This window comes from Nyctereutes procyonoides, unplaced genomic scaffold, assembly GCF_905146905.1.
Source record: "Nyctereutes procyonoides isolate TBG_1078 unplaced genomic scaffold, NYPRO_anot_genome, whole genome shotgun sequence".
Lineage (NCBI taxonomy): Eukaryota > Metazoa > Chordata > Mammalia > Carnivora > Canidae > Nyctereutes > Nyctereutes procyonoides.
Genome location: NW_026575032.1, coordinates 14,066,384 through 14,087,490, shown reverse-complemented (window position 1 = coordinate 14,087,490; position 21,107 = coordinate 14,066,384).

Genomic DNA, 21,107 nt, shown 5'->3' with positions numbered 1-21,107 from the left:
TTTTGTGGACATAAGTTTTCATAACTATTGGGTAAATACCAAAAAGCCCGATTTCTGCATCTTATGGTAACAGTATGATTAGGCTTGTAAGAAACTTATGCTTAGGTTTGTGAGAAATGAACAAACTATTCTCCAACGTGGCTGCACAATTTTGCATTCCCACCAGCAATGTATAACAGTTCCTGTTTCTCTACATCTTTATCAGCTTTTGGTATTGTCACTCTTTCAAATGTTGGCCATTCTAGTAGATATGCAGCGGTGCCTTGTTTTAATTTGCATTTTCCCAATGACATATGACGTTGAGCATCTTTTCATATGCGTATTTGCCATCTTTATGTCTTCTTTGGCAAAGTGTGTTTTATGTGTTTAGCCACTTTTTAAGGTGGCTTGTTTTCTTATTGTTGACTTGTAAGAGTTCTTTGTATATTTTGGACAAGTATACCTTATTAGATCAGCCTTTTGCAAATAATTTCCTGTAGTCTGTGGTTTGTCTTCTCCTTTTCTTGACATTGTCCTTCACATAGGAGAAGGTTTTTTTTTTTTAATTTTTATTCATTTTATTTATGTATTCCTTTACTTTAAGATTTGTTTCTTTATTTTAGAGAGAGAGCGTGCACAGTGGGAGAGAATCTTCAAGGGGACTCCCACTGAGTGCAGAGCCTGAGGCTGGGCTTGAGCTCACGACCATGAGATCACGACCTAAGTAGAAACCAGGCATTGGATGTTTGACTGACTGAGTCACCCAGGTGCCCCAAGCAGAAGTTTTTAATTTTAATGAAGTCCACCACGTCAATTACTTCTTTCACAGATTGTGCCTTGATAGTTATATCTAAAAACTCACTGCAGGTGCCTCACCACATAAACTTTTGAATCAGTTTGTCAATTCCATTGTACAACATAGCTTGCTGGAAGTTTCATCGAGATTGCATTGAATCTATAGATCGATATATTAGAAGTGATATATTATTATATTGAGTCTTCTCATCCATAGATAGGAATATTTTTCCATTTATTTGATTATTTTTACCAATTGTGTTTATCAGTGTTTTGTGGTGTTCTTCATACAGACCTTGTGCATGTTTTGTTGAAAAAATACCTAGGTAATCTATCTTTTGGATGCTAATATAAATGGTGTCGTATTTCAAATTCTATTTGTTCACTGTTAGAATACAAGAAAGTGATTGATTTTGTACATTAATCTTGACTCTTACAACTTTACCATAATGCTCTATCAGTTTCTGGAGGTGTTATTTTGAGAGAAATGGTCATTCTTTTTATCATTATGGGAGTCTTTTTGTCATTTCTTGTTTCCGTCCCCCACCCCAGGGCTTTTAAATCTCAGAATCATCCATATTGAGTCTTTATAGCAATTTGTCAATTTTAGCTTAGATTTTTCTACGTTGGCATTGGTTCCCATAGTGATTCCTACTCATGAGTTTCTGTTCTAATAAGCAGTCATTTTTTCTGTCTGTCTCTCCAATCTTCGGGGCCATGGTTGGCCCAGTCCATTTATTTCTCTTATGGATCCTAGTAGAGTTGTTGATGTTTCAGCTGTCTGTTCAGCTTTTTACTTGTTTGGATAGAGTGGCAATTTCCAAGCTTCTTACATGAGAATAGGAAACCAGAAGTCCAAATGTTATATTATCTTTCAATCACAGAATGCAACAAAAAAATTATACAAAGAAAAATATGCAAGTGTATTCCTACACGTATGTGCGCCTAAACATATAGAAACACAGTTTGAACAAATCATATCACATAATTAAAATAATTATTATATTTAGATATGTCAAAAACAGAGGGATGAGAATGGTGATTTGCCAGGAAGGTAATGATGGAGAGTAAAGGTATTTCAACATTTTATTTTAGATATGTCTTTACTGTTTGGATATATTACAAGAACATGTATGTGTGTATTTAAATTTTTTTTAATTTCAGTACAATTCATAATTAAAATACCTGTTTCACAATAGCCTTAAGTAGACCAATTTGAAATAGAGTTTAAAAAATCTGATAATAATTTCCTTTCACCTGCAGGTGAGAAAATAAATTCCAGTCCAACAGGTAGACATAGATACAGAATTGGTATTGATCCAAGAATTAAATTTCTATATAAGATCTCTCAACTAAAATTCAGTTCAGCTTTATGTATTCTGTTTATTACCAGCAGCTTATAATGTTCCTAACCTCAAGGAGACTGCTATTTTATGGTTGGTAGATGTTTTTGTGCTTTCTTAAATTTTATGAAACACAAATCATAGGACATGGTGCAAATATTGAGAATGTAAGACTAAAAAAAAAGTGCCTTCTATTATATTATGAAACTTTAAGTCCTATTGTATTGTCTAAATAATTTTGCAGCCAGACCTTCCATCCCCATTTCACATATACCTACAACAATGCATCTTTTTTGGTAGACTAGGAAGTTGAAATTTACAACTTAGAACTTCATAATTTGCTGAAAATCATATAACAATTTTACTCGACCTTGAACAATGTGGGGGTTAGGGCACCCCACCACACACACACACACACACACACACACACACGCACACACACTCAAAAATCCACATATAACTTTTGAATCACTAAAAACTTAACTACTAAGAGTGTACTGTTGACCAGAAGCCTTACAAATAACCTAAACAGTGGATTAGCACACATTTTGTATGTTATATGTACTACTGTAGTTGAAGCGGGTGAGTGAGGTTCTTGTCTCATGGAGTCAAAGAAAGAATCTTGCTGACAACGGGGCATGAGTAAAGCAATAGAGTTTTATTAAGCAAAGCTACAGAAAAAAAAAACTCTCAGGAGTGAGAGGGGTCCTCACAGGATTGCCAGCTTGGGCCTCCACCCATAGTCTTTTATTTCGAACTGACCAGGGAGCTAATGGCCTTATCATTCTTGTGAGGTCTTGGTTTGATTAAGGACTGGTGATAACATCTAATGGCTTACTTCTTCTTTGGGGTCTTATTATTCTTTGTTGGTCATAATATGACTGCCATACCTCTGATGCCCAGGGCAGGGTGGTCTGTTTGTTCCCTTATCTCTGGTTTCCGTACACCTGTATACTCAGCGTTTCTTGGATTTCAGTGATTCTGATCATGTAGCCCCCTATCTGTCTCTCTATCTATAGACCCACCTGTTCCTTACTCAATGAGACCCTTCAGATGTATTGGTGGGTCATATATCTGAGGAATGATTGCCAACATCTGGGGTGTGTGTGTAGAGATAAAGAAGTTTCCAAGGAATTTTTATATGTTAAAATAGACTTATAGGATCTTAGGAGTCAGGGTGAGATTGCCTTTTGTCCTTAGCAGAGTGTCAGCATCCAGGCAGTTGAGTCCCTAAGGGAATGTCAAGAACTTGACAATCCTTTATTAAGTAGTAAGGAAGTTTAATAATATTTCTCTGCCTTTGTTTCCCACATCAAAGTCTTAGAAGAAAGTAAGAGAAAAGAAAATGGTATTAATAAAATCATAAAAAAAGAGAAAATGCATTTATAGTACTATGTGAAATTTATTTTAAAAAATGTATAGATGGACCTGTGCAGTTCAAACTCCTGGTGTTCCAGGGTCAACTGCACTATACAACTAGAGTTATCACTAGTATGCTTGACTCTAACTCCGGTGCTTTTTCTAAGACAAACACTGTAATTCTAGAGTGCCAGAGAGGTCCTCATGGATTGGCACTAAACATTCAGCACTGGTGAAGCACTGATGTAGTTTTACTTATAAAAATAAGAATTTGCTTTTTAAAAGAAAAGAAAAAAAAAAAAACCTATACTTGTGGTACCCATTAGCTATAACCAGTTTTTTGGGAAAACTTCCATTATACATTCAACTGAAAAAAAAAAAAAAAAAAAGCTTATTACACCATTGACTACACACCAGACACAGTTGTTGTGCTTGCCTTTCTTGACTAAGTTAATCCTCACCACAAACCTGTAAGGTAGGCATCCCTCCTATCATTCCCCTCGTGTAGAAATGCTCAGCAAGATGAGGCAGTGACATGCCAAGGGGTCACCCTAAGGAACAATGGAATTAATGACCAAGCTTGAGACACAAACCAGAGCTGTGTGGTCTGACCGTCCTTGTTTCCAACCGTTATTCCCTCTGCCTCTTGGATGGTAGAAATCTTTCTGAACTCCCTACGTGTTTTACTAAGCTCTGTTTTATGGCACCTCAGCAGAGAAGTAGTTGCTTAACACGTAAGTAGGAACTCGATGTTAAAACTAATCACATTCTTTTGAATTTGCTCATGTTCGTCCTCTTATTTTCTCTGCTACCTGGCAGGCCCCATAAAGGTAGGATCTTCCTTCCCTTTGGGCCCCCTACCGGCTCCAGAATTGTGCTTTCCCTGAAGTAGGTGCTTTTAAAATGCTTGTTAAATGAAAAATGAGTGAATTAATGAATAAAAGATGAGATGAGTTGCCACAAGGGTGAATAAATAAGTGATGGAAAGACATATTTTGGATTAACTGTACAGTCCAATTCTAGAAGACAGTACCTCAAAATCACTAAGGATTTCCTTTGAGAACATAGTGTCAATGAATGTTTTCATTCCTGCCAAGGATGTGTGTGCGCGTATGGAACTAGGGGTGCTTGATCAGTGCTCAACATGGTTGTGGCTGCTTTAAGGTTATTACATTCTGGAGAGCTTAGTTAGACTAATTTTCTTCCTGAATTTAAATGTGGATGCCTCCTTTAGGTATTATAAGTGAGGTTAATGAAACGTTAACTTTCAATCCTAGTTGGGGCCATTTATATGCTAATTATCAAGCAAAGACAGTCTAAGAAACAAATATGCAACTGCACTCAGGACCCTTTCAAAAAACATTGTCCTCGTGGTCACTGCTATTTCTTAACTCCTCTGGAATGACGTCTTTTACCCAGTTATTCCCCATGCAAGTTTTCTCAATTTACATTACACTGGAAAGAAAGTAGGTTGTTTCACTTGCTCCCTCTCTGACTTTATACCATTTACTTCAGAACGCCCCACATTTTCTGTGGCACACTAAAACAGAGGGAAATACCTGGTGCTTAATGGTCTAAGAATCTGTCACATCAATAATATTGAATACAAAGACAGACACTCTCTAGTTTGAGTGTTTATAATAATCACGATCATATTATTACCATGATAATCATAATCGTGTTAGGACCAAAACACGATAATGAATTTTGCTTTTTAGTAGGCATTTTATTTTGTTTAGTATTTTTAGATACCTGTGAAAGGCAAATTACCAAATACACCGCAAATATCTTCGTTGTTAGTGTCTTGTTTGTTTTTAATTCCAGGATAGTTAACATACAGTGTTACCTTAGTTTCATGTGTGTAATATAGTTTTTCAACAATTCCATACATCCCCTGGTCCTCTACATGACAAGTGCACTCCTTAACCTCCATCACTTATTTCACCTACCCTCTTTTTAACCATCAGTTTGTTCTCTGTAGTTGAGGGTCTGTTTCTTGGCTTGTCTCTCTCTCTCTCTCTCTCTCTCTCTCTCTCTTTATTCCTTTGCTCATTTGTTTTGTTTCTTAAATTTTCCATAAAAATGAAATGATATGATACTTATCTTTCTGACTCACTTATTTCACTTAGCATTATACCTTCTAGCTCCATCCATGTCCTTGCAATGGCAAGTTACATTCTTTTCTATGGCTGAGTAATGTTCCATTGTGTATGTGTGTGTGTATGTGTGTGTATAGATCTATCATCTATCTATCTATCATCTATCTATCTATCTATCTATCTATATCTATATCTATGTATAGCTCATCTTCTTTATCCATTCATCTATCTCTGGACATGAGTCACTTCTATAATTTGGCTATTCTAAACAGTACTGCAATAAACATAGGGATGCACGTACCCAAATGGATTAATGTTTTTAAAAAGATTTTTATTTATTAGAGAGAAAGAGAAAGCAGGGGGAGGGGCAGAGCGAGAGGGAGAAGCAGACTCCCCATTCAGCATGGAGCCCAACATGGGGGTCAATCCCAGGACCCAGAGATCATGACCTGAGCTGAAGACAGATGCTTAACTGACTGAGATACCCAGCGACCCCTGATTTAGTGTTTTTGTATTTGGAGCATTAAATATCCACTAGTACAGTTACCGATGATAGGGTACTTCTATTTTAAGTATCCACTAGTACAGATACCGATGATAGGGTACTTCTATTTTTAACTTTCTGAGGACTCATCATACTATTTTCCACAGTGCAAATAGCTCTTGAAAGACATATGCTATTGAATCATTGTTATTATTGGTTTTGTATTTAAAATGATTTTCTCCTTAAGGAGTGTTTAATTTTAGTGTCTGTGTTAAGAGAGCCACAGAAATGAAATCATCGAACACGAACAGTCACAGGCAGGGACTGAACTTCACTATGGTTAGGAAAGACTTGTTTTTGCTTAAAACTTGTTTTCAGAATGCCTGTGTGAAGAATTGGTGATTGCATGGCAGACATTAATTCTTTTCTAAAACTAGCCTCTTTCCTTTGGTCAGAAAGCTGGAAGGTAAGCTTTTTCATTTCTTATCCTCATCAGCTTTCTCCTATTTATGCATTGACCCAGCAATCCTTTATTAAGCAGTGGCCATGTGACTGGTTTCAATACAGAGCTCTACTTTAATGAGGGTAATGGGTGAATTCCTACAGGAAGTAACTTGTGTATGAAAACATATTTAATATAGTCTATTTTTCAACACCTAATACATACATAGAACTGAAAGCGTGGGAAAAAATTCCTTTCTTATATCCTAGTTTTTTTGGGCTAATCTAATAATTAAATTGGTATAACACAGATTAACAGGAGGAAAAACAATAATTTCATACTAATGGGAGTCCCATAAAATTATGAGATACAAAAAGAAGCCACATATGTGGAGTTTGTACAGTATCTTGAGCTAAGGAGAAGTGTAGGAGTCTAAAGATAAAAAGGAGAGGAAGGCCTTTCACAGGAAGGTGAGAGGAGATATTTGGGGGGGGGGGAGTTTCCCTGTGATGCAGATAAGTTTCTTAGGTAAAAAGGTATGTCTATGACAGCCCTCTTTCTGATATAGACCCCCTTTCCAATGCAAATTTAGGTAGTTGAGTGGGGAGGTAAAGAGCTTTTCCTGAATTTGCTGGATTTTGACTACCTTTACTTCAAAATAATCCTTTTGCCAAAGGCAACAAATTCTGCTCCCCTTCAGAACAAAATTTAAAAGATACACATAGATGCACTTTCCAAAAATAAATCTAACTACACCCCTACCTGTTATCCATCCTTTCTCTTCCCTAGATACATCCACTGCTACCAGGATGTCAGGTAGGCTGAAAGAATTTATTTGTAGAAGACTTTGTTTGGAAAAGGGCACTCCTGAGATGAGGGCAGGCAGAGCAGGGATAGATGTAAATGTACAGAGCCTTGAAAATTGAAGATTTGAGAAATTACAGAAAAAAAAAATATTTCGGGAAATCTGGGGGGGGGGGGAATGGTTTGTTTGGGCAAGTGGAAGGAAAAACTAGTAGAAGAGCAGATTAGAGCCAAAGAGCTTTAGGCTGCTTTTAAAGTAGAAGCTCTTTTTCCTTTACAATTAAAAAAACAAAACAAAACAAAAACATCATACCTATATTTAATATAACATTGACCAAAAGAAAAGATTAAATCTACATTTATTGAATACAGGGATCCCGGATGACGCAGCGGTTTGGCGCCTGCCTTTGGCCCAGGGCGCGATCCCGTAGATCCGGGATCGAATCCCACATCAGGCTCCCAGTGCGTGGAGCCTGCTTCTCCCTCTGCCTATGTCTCTGCCTCTCTCTCTCTCTCTGTGACTATCATAAGTAAATAAAATAAATAAATAAATAAATAAATATTGAATACCTAAAAAATAGTAGGACAAAAGTCTACTATTTTGATAAGTAGGAGTGCCTGGCTTCTTTTTCCTCTAGGTTCTTAAAACTTTACATCTGGGGCATTCTAAAGAAAGAGAAGCCCTTTTAAGTATGTAACATGATTACAACAACATCAAAAAATCTGATACAGGACATGGTCTCAGACCTAAATTCACAGGCTTGCCACTCATAAATTTTAAGAGAAAGATTCCGTTTCTGCTTGTAAGAATTACTCTAATTTTTACAAGACTAGTGGTAAAGCTACAGGCCATCCTAACATAGTAGATTTCAGAATCCTGGCACTTGGTGTGTTGTTTGTTTTTTTTTTTTTTTTGAGTTTGATTCATTCACTGTTTTCCAGAGGATGGCGGATTATAGGAATCTGTGAACATTTGCATAATTACTGGATGACAGAAAAAACAAAATGATCTTCTTTTTTTTATTTTAATGCTCTGGGAACCCGAAAGTGGGAATTATATTTATTACAAGAGTCTTTTCCATTGCCTGAACATTGTTTATTCTGAAGAGGGAAAAGATTTTAGGCATTATACACACTAAGTAGACAAAAACCTCTTAGCTTTTACCTCTTAGTTTATGAAATCCAGCTGCCACCCAATTTTTGGTTAAGTTGTTCAGAAAGAACTTCCTGTGCTTATCTTGAAAGTAGCCTATAAAGAATTCTGTTGACAAACAGCACATCTCTTTAAAATGTTTTTAATAATTTTATCTTTTTGGTAGGGATGGTAAGAGTCTAGTGTCCTTAAAATCTGTTTTACTTAGATGACTTTGTTGATGGCACACAACACTGACCAAACAAATAGAATGTTTACCATAAGATTTATTTTGTTAGAAAATTCCTATAGTCCAGTTGGATTTCATTTAGCCCATTGTATAATCCATGGTCTTTTGTTAAACATATTTTTGAAACCGAGCAAACATTTTTTATTGTACCAAAAGGGAAGATTCTAAGTTTGCAATTTGCTGGGGTTTAGTGGCAGCTTTTATAATCCTTTTGGTGAAATGAATTACTGATATCTGAGCAGATTGTTATAAAGCCGCTAAGAAGTCAGCAATCAACATGCATGAGGTGTTTTTAGTAATCATAGAAATAAAAAGTCTATTTTAAAAGTTGTTCTGTAGCATGACAGATACTACATACTTATTTATCAGTAGTAGATACTCATTCATTTAAAGTCAGAATGAAGAAATGCAGCTTTAGTAATTGCCATTAACATGTCTTCTTGTGCAGATTTACTTCTAGAGCTTAGATGAGGTGTCTGTGGAGCTTCCTTGATAGGTTGGCCAGAAGGAATTATTCTTTTAATAACTTTTTAAAAATTTTTTTAAAAAATATTTATTTCTTTATTTGAAAGAGTAAGTGAAAGCACACAGGAGCAGGATCAGAGGGAGAAGGAGATGGAGAAAGAGACTTCCCTGCTGAGCAGGGACCCTGATGACATGGGGCTGGATCCCAGGACCCTGGGATTGTGACCTGAGCCAAAGGCAGACACTCAAGCCACTGAGCCACCCAGGTGTCCCTAAAATGTTCTAATTGAGCAGCGGTCCCTAATCTCTTTAATTCTTTGTCTTACTCTAGATTGTGCCCAAACTGAGTAGCTCCTACTAAATTTGAATTAGTCTCTTCTTGCATTCCTACCACCTTTTCCTTTTCTTTCTTTCTTTCTTTCTTTCTTTTCTTTCTTTCTTTCTTTCTTTCTTTCTTTCTTTCTTTTTCTTTCTTTCCTTTCTTTCTTCTTCTTTCTTTCTTTCTTTCTTTCTTTTTCTTTCTTTCTTCTTCTTTCTTTCTTTTTCTTTCTTTCTTTCCTTTCTTTCTTCTTCTTCTTCTCTTTCTTTCTTTCTTTCTTTCTTTCTTTCTTCTTTCTTTCTTTTCTTCTTTTTCTTTTCTGTTGAGATTTGATAGTTGGCAAGAGAACCAAGACAGGATATGATCTGCCCTTAGAACTGCCCTTAGGTCCATGCCAATAATTTTTTAGAAAACCTCAATAAATCACTGACTACATCAGTTGGAGGATTTATCTCTCTACTGGATACACCATTACAGTTTCTCCAGGTGACCTTTAACAGAAGACTTCAAGTACTGCCATTAGCAAACCCTCTAATTTATAAGCCCTTTAGTTCTTCCACTGTTGTGAGAAGTGGCTGATAGTTTGTTTCCCTTGGCCTCCATCCCCTTTGATATTGTGATCTTCTGGACTCTGATGTGCTTTTGATGTGCTCTGTGAAGCTTTTAAGTGAGTAGTATCAGGTGGTGAAAAATGCATGTTAATAACCCAGGAGTCCTGGGTGGCTTCAGCTTAGCTGGAAATCTAGATGGGAGGGGCTGATTTCCCTTTATTTAAGAAAAATGTAAATTTTTGGCACTTTTTTTTTACCATTTTGACCTTCATCGACGTTTTGTTTTGTTTGTTTTGTTTTGTTTTGCCTTTTCCAATTTGCCTTTATATGGAGGCACAAGTTTTTGTACAAGTTCTAAATTATTCCCAGGTCAGGTCTCTTTATAATCTTTGCTTTCCTAATTACATTGGTAAGTGGATGAGAAGGTCCTCATGGGCATGAGTTTGGGCTAAAATATGAAATGGACTCAGGGCTAGACTGTGAGCCAAGAAGCCTATGTTATCAAACAGGGCAGGTAATGTGTTACTGGTTAAATAATTTGTGCCTTTCCCCCCTTTTGTAGGTAACTCTCTTAACAAAGGGAACTATCCATCACCTCTTTTCAGAGTCTATTTGAGTCAGGGAGTGATCAAGAGACACAGAGGAAGCAGAGAAGATGAGGAAAGAAAAGAAGGGAATTATTTGAAAAAGAAAGTATCTATATTCTCATAGTTCTTCAGTTCTTTTCAATCATTTCATCTGACCATTATACAAATCATTTCTAATTTTCTCTTTAGATGATGTTCATTCCTTAAATACTAGTGATTCATTTGCTTGGAATGAGACTTGTCTAAGAACTCTAGCAAATACATTGATTAATTTGTCCAAATCAAAAGAACAGTCCTCAGGCAACTGCAGAACTGGATTCTTATATATCCATTACAAAATATGACAGAGAGATATTAACACTTTAAGAGAAAGAACTGAAGGCATTATTCCTGGCTTCCCATATTTTCCAATCATATTATGATCCTTTGAGATTTTAGAGTCTGAATTACTCATGTTTATTCAATGCTAGAATCTTGAATTTGGAGAGTGTAGTCCAGCTAGTATTTCAAAAGAGCAGAGAACTAAAAGGGAGACCCTATAATTCAGGGTTTCTTTTTATTTTTTTTTTTAAGATTTTATTTATTTATTCATGACAGACACAGAGAGAATGAGAGGTAGACACATAGGCAGAGGGAGAAGGAGGCTCCATGCAGGGAGCCTGACATGGGACTCGATCCCGGGTATCCAGGATCATATCCCGACTGAAGGTGGTGCCAAACCACTGGGCCAACAGGGCTACCCTAATTCAAGGTTTCTTACTTGACTTGTGTGGCCATAGACCTTCAGCTTGTCCTCTCACTGAAACAATTATCATACATCCTCTCATCACCAGGATCATTGAGGAAATAAAACTAAAAACAAATCTCCCAACCCACAAAACCTCTCCAAAAAGAGAGAAGAAAAATAACATGGTTTTATTATTAAATAAGCATTAAAGCAGAATCTGATGCATATATAGGCAATCTGCTAAGAAACCACAAAGACAGAAAGAAATGTCACCCTTTTATATGGCCAGGCAGCTACAACCCATTCTATATGTAATGACAAGATAAACAAGAACAATAAATAAGAGAACTTGACAACATCCTGTATTCACTTAGTGATTGGGGTGACTGACCATCTGTGTTAGTTAATTGGCTTTATCTAAAGGAAAAATAAACTTTTTACATCTTTATGACAAGAGGTAAGTTTTGCAACATGTAGTTGGCGCCATGGAAGTCAAGCATCTACCATCCCATAGAAACTGAGAGATAGGGACACTGTCTTTCTTGATGATTACATTACAAAGGTGGTTCCCAAGTGTTTTGAGAAAGACCTTCCTAGGCCTGAAAGCTGGTAATAGTCTTCTCTAGCTTTTAAAAATATTTACAAGTGTTTCGAAAAGACCAAGAACATTCATTGACAAGTTTTCTAGAGTAAATGATCTAAGAAAAGGACCCAGATGGAAGTCAAGTCTCTTCCCTTGTTTTCAAAAAAGAAACACTTTTTTAAAAAAATTTTCTGTTTGTACTTTCCCTTTTATATACAAATATCTTATTCAAGATATGCTATAGAAAACAAAGCTATTTCTGAGAATAGTAAAAGTTACTAAGACATTTGGACCTGGTTTTGACGTATGAGTTGAAGAAAATCACTCAGCACACATATATAGAAATGTAAGCTATTCTAGGAATTATAGATTGATGAAGACTATTAATATGTAAGGATCCTACAAGTTTTTTTTTTAATATCATAAGTCCACAATTTCTTAAACTCTTTGAGACCTATTATCACAAAACATATTTAGTTAGATATAAATTACATAATTATTTTTGTTATTGTTTGATTTATGCTTTTTATATTTTTACTAATGTGTCTAACATTCTTCTGGGAATTTTACTTACATAACTTCTATCTTTATAATTTAGGAATTGCAATGTAGGATTAAAGGATGAGAGCAGTTGGTAATTTTCCAAAGTAATCACAAAAGTAGTAATGGAGAAATCAGGATTTCAGTTCAGTTGTGGTTGGCTGCAAAACTTGTATTCTTTTTGCCATTTCATTTTGTCTGAGTTTTTTATAACATTTTATGCAGAGAAATTACATGCACACACATTCATATATATTTTCTGGATGATATTTTATCCCATCTGGTCTTTTATGTATATGTGTCTGCATGTGTTCTTTCAGGGGAAGTCACAATCTAGAGAAGCAGAGTCCTTGTTCACAGAAACACTTTAATTTCAATCGAAAGTTGAGATAGTTTTGGCTTTTTTGTTTTGCTTTATTTTTTCATTTGCCATATAACTCCCGAGTGCTGAAACTCTTCCTACTTTTAGCTGGGTTGCATGGAAGGTTGCACATAGTCTGTTCAAGCTAGAACAAGCCACACTGTTTTAACCACTCTGAGCCTTGGAGCAGATGTTAGAGGGAAGCATCATTGCTGTCTAACTGAGGGAGAACAGAGAAAGAAACAAGGGACCCCCTATGAAGTTTCTGCTTGTTTTTTTAAATCAAAATTCCAACTCTGTCTTCTAAAACCAGGAACAAGACAAGAATGTCTACTTTGATTACTTTGATTCAATACTATAGAGCTATTCTACATTGTTTTAATCAGGGGATTAGGAAATAAAGTAGAAAAAAAGGCATGAAGACTAGGAAAGAAACTAGAGATTTGCAAATGATAAAATCTTATATATAAAAAGTATAAGGAATCTACTAAAAATTACAAAAATTAACTAATAAACTAGTTTAGCAAAGTTACAGGATGCAAGATCAAAGTACAAAATCAATGTCATTTTGACATAATTGTAATAAATATCCTGAAAGTGAAAATAATAAAATAATTACTTGTATAATACTATTAACTAAAACATGTAGGAACACAGTAAAGAAAGGATATGTAGAACTTATACTCAAAAAATACTCAAAAAATATATATCATTTAAAGAAACTAAAGAATACATAAAGAAATGGAAGCTATCCAAAGCTCATGGATCAGAATATTTATTATTAAGATTATAATATTCTACAAATGGATTCAATGCAATCCCAACCAAAACCCTACTTGTTCTTTTTCCAGAAATTAACAAGCTGATCTTATTTATATATCTGTGGACATATAACAGACCCAGAGCAGTCAAGAAAATATTGAAAATAAGGTTGAAATCCTCACATTTCCTGATTTCAAAACTAACTATAAAGTTACAGCACATTTCTCAGGTGCATGATGAATGTACAGTAGGGAAGCTTCCTTGAAGGAAGTTTCTAAGAGGAGCATTAAAAAGGGAGGGCCCAGAAACTATCTACACTCTCATCAGCATCTTGTTTTGAGTTTTCAAATATTCTGACTTTCTGGGTGGTGGTGGTGGCAGGAGTTATTATGTTATTAAGGGAAAGGACCAAAGGTACATGTAGGAAGAAGGCACACGGAGGCAGTCATTATAGTGAGTATGAACATAATATAAACTCTTCCAAATCACAAGACAGAGAGCCCCTGGCTTTTGCTCCTACCCTTACTGCAACCATTAAAACAAGAAAAGGCATTTATCTCTCTGGAAGGAAAGGAGGCTCCTAGGAGTGGGAAGTGATAGGAGTTCTAGGTGAAGTGGGTAAGAGCTTCTACCCATAGACTCATCTCCTATTCAGTGAAAGTAGATATGAGGTTCAAAAAGTATGGCATCAGTCACAGGTAGGTGTCCACAAAAACCCCGGTGGTCACATCTCCACTCACACACACAGACACACATACATCCCAGCAATGTGATGAGATGAAACAGAATATTGGACATAAGAGAGGTGGGGAAGGCAGATCTTATGTTCCATTTTAATTGAAGGTAAGTGTTAGAAGGAACCAGGGGGTTTATTAGTTTTTAATTTCTGCCAGGAAAAAGATTTTGCTGAAATGGCTCATGTTATCAATAATCTAAATATTCAAGAAGCTTTCTTCAAGTCCTGGGGCTTTCCTTTACTGATGTTTATTCTTTGTGTGTTTATATATGTCTCCAGAGCAAGGGAAACAAAAACAAAAACTATTGGGACTTCAATAAGATAAAAACTTCTGCACAAAGAAGGAAACAATCAACAAAACTAAAAGGCAACCCGTGGAATGGGAGAAGATATTTGCAAATGAGATATTTGATAAAAGGTTAGTATCTAGATATATAAAGAATTCATAAAATTCAACACCCAAAAAAACACAAATAATCCACTTAAAAAAAGATTCCAGACTGCCTGTTCATGAACGGACATTTTCCCAAAGGAGACATACAGATGGTCGATAGACACATGGAAAGTTGCTCAATGTCACTGATCATCAAGGAAATACAAATCAAGCCATAATGAGGCATCACTTCGCACCTGTCAGAATTGCTGAAATCAACAACACAAGAAACAACAAGTGTTGGCCAGGATGTGGAGAAAGGGGAACCCTCGTGCAATGTTGGTGGGGATGCAAACCAGTGCAGCCACTATGGGAAACAGTATGGAGGTTCCTCAAAGGGTCAACTATAGAACTACCTTAGGATCCAGCAATTGCACTACTAGCTGTTTACCCTAAGAATACAAAAATACTAATTCAAAGGGATACACGTACCTGGATGTTTATAGTAGCAATATCTACATATAGCAGCATTATCCAGAGCCAAACTATGGAAACAATCCAGATGTCCACTGACAGATGAATGGATAAAGAAGATGTGGTGTATATATACCATGGAATATTATTCAGTCGTAATAAGGAATGAAATCTTGCCATTTTATCAGCATGGATGGAACTAGAGAATATTATGCTGAGTGAAATAAGTCAGCCAGAGAAAGACAAATACCATCATTTCATTCGTCTGTGGAATTTAAGAAACAAAACAAATGAGCAAAAGGGGAAAACAAAACAAAACAAAACAAAAACCCCAACAACAGAGAAGGAGGTGAGCCAGGAAACAGACTCTTAACTACAGAGAACAAACTGATAGCTACCAGAGAGAAGGTGGGTCGGTGGCGGGTGGGAAAATAAGTGATGTGGATTAAGGAGTGAACTTGGGGTGAGCACGGGGGTTGTGTAATAAATAAATAAAAGAATGAATAAGATATATAGAATAAATCAAACTGTTAATTGATGTGTTCACTATTAATAAATCACTATATTTGGTTAAGGAACCACTTTAGAATTTTGCTCTTTGAGTTTGATGGAATCTTTAATTTTCTATTGGAAGAAAATTTTTGCTATATGGAGAATATGCATCTCTGCACAGAATTCCAAACTTTTACGTAATTTGTATAAAATAATTTTGCTTTTATTCTTTTCTGACAGGTTTTATCATAGACAATTTTTAGTTATTGGAAGAAAAGTAGAATTCTAATTCAATGAAGTATAAACTTCCTTCAAAAGGGGAAAATGATTTCTACAAAGCATTTATTCTTTGTAAGAGGGAAATCCATTTATATTGTAGTTTTATTTTATCCATATCTTAAATTTTGGCCTTCTGTGCTTTAATTCTGGAATACGTCCTAAATCTGTGATTCCATGGTTACAAGCCTAGACTACCTAGACAGCACAACCATTATTTCCTATGGCAAAAATATATGGTGTTATTTATAAAATAAAAAAAAAAAAAGAAATAGAAAGGAAAGGAAAAGAAAAAGAGAATTAATTATAAAACATACCTGGTGAGAGGCAGTTCTAGTCACTCACTCAATAGCCATTTTCTCCTTTTATTCTTGAATCATGTGTGTGTGTGTGCACATCACTGTGCTTTTAGTTCAGTCAGTAAAGAAGTCATAAAAAACATGACAGGAAAGGAGGCATATGTGACAATGTAATGCCAGGTTCTTCAAGCAAATGTTTTTCCATGAGGTAATAGTTCTTAAAAAAAAATCAAATGAAAATAACAGCATAGAAATGGCGTTTGATGGCAGACACAGTGGAAGCTACTGAAAGCCTTCCATAGTGGCACCTACCTTTAGACTCTGAGATAATCGGTGATGTTCGTATTAAGTTAGCATTAATCAAACATTCTGATGGTAATGATGAAAGAACTCCTAACTGATACGGACCAATGTATCCACGCTCATCTCTCTAGGCAGATTAAGGAAAAATATCCTGAAAAATGATTTCACATGATTTTGATGTTTGCTACTTACAGATAAAACTAGGGACTCTATTGTCTTGGACTGATTCAAAGTGTGCATTATTAAAATAATTTTAAAGTAGTCACAAACAAAATCTTAGATTTGGTCAAATTTTGAATCTGCATTTTTAACAATGCAGTATTATTACTGTTTCTAATTCGCTTATGTTATTACAGCTACACAGAATTACTAAAAAAAAAAAAAAAAGAGAGAGAGAGAGAATTATCCCCTAGGTCAGAATAAAATGTCACCTCAAAATGTGAAGCATTACATAATATATAAAAGCAGAGTTTCTTTGATGGAAGATAGAAAAGGATATAATACCGTTTACATATCATTTTTTTCATTTTCCCTTGTGAAGCACAATTTGAAAGCCACACCCTATAATGATCTATCCTAACTGTATTTACCTACCCAACTTCTATTCATCTTTTGAAATCTAGTTCAAGCTCCTCTCCAGTTGTAAGTAAAGTTTTATAGTACAAAATTTAATACGAAAAGCAGGTAGGTATTAGCTACGTGGATCATATACTTACCTTATAGAGAATTATATCAAATATAGGATAGTATTGCTTAGAGCCTGACTGGCCTCTCATATATCTATCCTTTCTCGCCCTTGCCTTTCATAATTGCACATAATTTTTACCTGTCACTTGATGGCTTAAAAATCTCTTCATACAAAAAAACCAATGCAAATATGTTCAGATATCTTTCCCTGCTTGAGAATATAATCTAAAAAAAATCACCTATATATTCTGAATATCTGATAATTCTTTAGGGATCACTGCCACCCTTAACTTCCTTGACTGTTCCACCTATTGGCATCTTTTTTGACTCCTAATTCCTGATTCTTACTCCAGATAGTTGCAGAGACTTGATTCGTCTTGAACCTCCACCTAACTAACTGGTGCTTAAGATCCCTCCATTGGGTATTGGCATTCCCTTCTCTAAGGTTGAGTCTTGATTCTCCTCAGCTGTGCTCATTTGAAAACGTTGCAACCATAGCAAAGATGTGGAGAGAGAACTGTTTGAACAACAAAATATTTTAGTTGAATTTGATTTCTACTGAGTTTGTTGTGGTATCTCATTATAATTTCAATTCACATTTTTCTGATGACTAGAGTTCTTTTCATATGCCTAGGGTCATATGTGTGTGTATGGATATATATATATATATATATATATATATATATATATATATAGAGAGAGAGAGAGAGAGAGAGAGAGAGAGAGAAATATCTATTCAAAATTTTCCCATTTAATTTTTTTTGTTGTTGTTGTTTAGTCCATGCAAACACTCTACATACAAATAAGGTCACATTCTATAGTACTGGAGTCAGGGCTCCAACATAGCTTTCTGCGGGTGGGGTGTATAAGCTATCTCATAAGGTACTGCTACAATAGTTTTATTATTATCTTTTAAAAGATTTTATTTACTTATTCCTGAGAGACACAGAGAGAGAGAGAGAGAGAGAAGAGAGAGAGAGGCAGAGACACAGACAGAGATGCAGGCTCCATGCAAGGATGTGGGACTCAATCCCGGGACTCCAGGATCACACTCTGGGCCAAAGGAAGGCGCTAAACCACTGAGCCACCTAGGAATCCCCTAGTTTTATTAATTTTTTAACAGATTTTATGTACGTATGTATGTATGTATGAGAAATAGAGTGCAAGCGGGGAGAGGGGCAGAGGGGGAGGGAGATGGAGATGGAGAGAGAGAGAGAATCTTAAATGGACTCTGCACTAAGCACAGAGCCCAATGCAGGCTCAATCCCATGACCCTGAGATCTTGACCTAAGCTGAAACCAAGATTTGGATGCTTAACCAACTGACTCATCCAGCCACCCCACAATAGTTTTAATTGCCATAGCTTAATAATAAAACTTAAAATCCACTAGTATATTTCCAAAATCATCCTTTTAAAAATGTAGTTATTCTAAGTTCTTTCCATATTTATATAGTGTAGAAGTTGAATAAGCATTTTATCAAAAATTTAGGATAGTGATTTAGCCTGAAATACACAATTGCAAGTTATGATCACATTGATATAAAAACCATGATATGGATGAACTCACTAAAGAAACTAATAAAGATAATAAAGTGGAAAGGTCCCAGGAGTAAGCTCTTGAGGACTCCAAAGCTTAGAGGATATAGGGAGATGATGGGAAATGGGAAGAAATTAGGAGTGCAAAGGAGATAAAACAAGAAGACTGGGATATTTAGAATGTTAAGTGAAAACAATATTTTAATGAGAAACAACCAGTTTGGTCAAATGCTGCTGATGGATCAGGTACACTTTTTTGAATCCACCTTTCTATTCCACCTTATTTTATTTTATTTTATTTTACCTTATTTTATTTTTTAAAATTTTTATTTATTTATGATAGTCACAGAGAGAGAGAGAGACAGAGACAGAGACACAGGCAGAGGGAGAAGCAGGCTCCATGCACCGGGAGCCTGACGTGGGACTCGATCCCGGGTCTCCATAATCGCACCCTGGGCCAAAGGCAGGCACCAAACCGCTGCGCCACTCAGGGATCCCCACCTTATTTTAATCATTACATTTGCTGTACGTTTTTTATTTATTTTAGAAAGAAAGAAGTCCCAGATGAATTTTCATTTAAATCTCTGTAATATTATATTTATATAGCATTTACATTTTTGAACCACAAAATTTAGCACTACAATTCATATTTTCTTATATTTTCCAGTAAACCTTAATGTTTAGTTTTCCTCATTTTTCTAGAAAATGTCAAGAACAGAGAATTGATATGATCAATTGCACCTATTTGCTAGACATGTTCACACTCAAGTTTTATTGGTTTACAAGACAATGACTCATTTTTCCTTTAAGAAGCATAGCTGTCAGTAAAGAAAGAGCATGTCACCATGCAGGAATAGTCAAAGAAATATTAATTAATTTTAAAGAATATACTGAATTGCATGCAGCATGCAAAACAGAGGAGTTGAAAATATTAAAGTATGATAGCCATTCCTCAAGGACCCTGAGGACTTGGGAAAGGATGAGATCATAAACACAGGTGAAAAAAAATTAGTCTTTGAAAGGAAACGACCTTCTTCTAATAGGTAGAAGAAGGAATGTTTGGGTATAAATGAAATAAAGTTTTCTTTAAGAGTCTCATAGGTTGGATGTGAACCTGTCAGATAACGTCAGTGTTCTTTGTCTAATAAAAGATAACTTCAGCCTCTAAGAAAAGAATTAGGTGGAGGGGATGAGGTTTTGAGGGAGTACAGAAATTCTGAAACAGGGAATACAGAGAATGGAAAGATAATTTAATTAGAAAGTATAGATATCTTGGTGGAGTGAAAAGCACACTCGAGGGTTGTGCTCATTGATTTAATATTGGGTCCAGTCTAGCAGCTGTGTGACTTTTGTACGAGTAGCATCCTACAGGCCAAGTGGAGTCATAGTGAGGGTACAGGGTAAACTCATTTGAGTATTGGGGGGTACCTAGTGGCTGAAACAAAAGGATAACAGGATGAGGAAACAGAGAATATTAGTAAGAAAGGACATAAAGTGGTACAATCTGGGAGTGGGGATGGAAGTGAAAGCCAAAACAGAAGTGGAGTTTGATTGATTACTTAAAAGAAATAACTAGGTGCTTCTCCCTCTGCCTGTGTCTCTGCCTCTCTCTCTCTCTCATGAATAAATAAATAAAATCTTTAAAAAAAAGAAAGAACTAGGGCATCAAGGCCTCAATTTGTAGCAAAAAGAGGAGTAGAGGTAACATCTAGAAGAGAAAATTATGAAAATAGAAGACTGCTGTTCAGGGTGGAAATTTTTATTTTAACCTATTACAGAAGGAATCATTGTGAAAATGATAAGATCTAATTATTGTCATGGGTGTAGATGTCCCAGGAGACTGGCAATAAAACTCACATATAAGCATAGTGTTGAATATCAGTATATATTCATTGGTTTATTGTACATTAATGTTCAACAGATTGTTATTCAAACTTACGTGGCTAATGCTCCAAAACTTTGATTCAATTTCTATTTAAATTTAAATGCCTAACATTATCTGAAGTTCAAATTTGCTTTCCAGTTTTTGCTCATATTTTCTGCAGTTCCTTATTGAAATCTTGTATGTCCAAGTACCTCTGGAATGTGATAGTATGAATTTTACTTAAATCAGTTAAACTGTCATATCACCATAGTTACTGACAGTAAAACGGTAAAAGCACACTCTAAAATTTTCAGAATAGCTAATCATTTAAAATAAAATAATTAATAAATCAATATATATACATCCAAATAAAAATATAAAAGTTGGGATTATTCAGGTGTGTTTCAGGAAAAAAAGAGACTATGGGAAATGGGCACCTTAGTTTTATTGTATCTAACCTAAATTTCTAATAGTGGAATTAGGA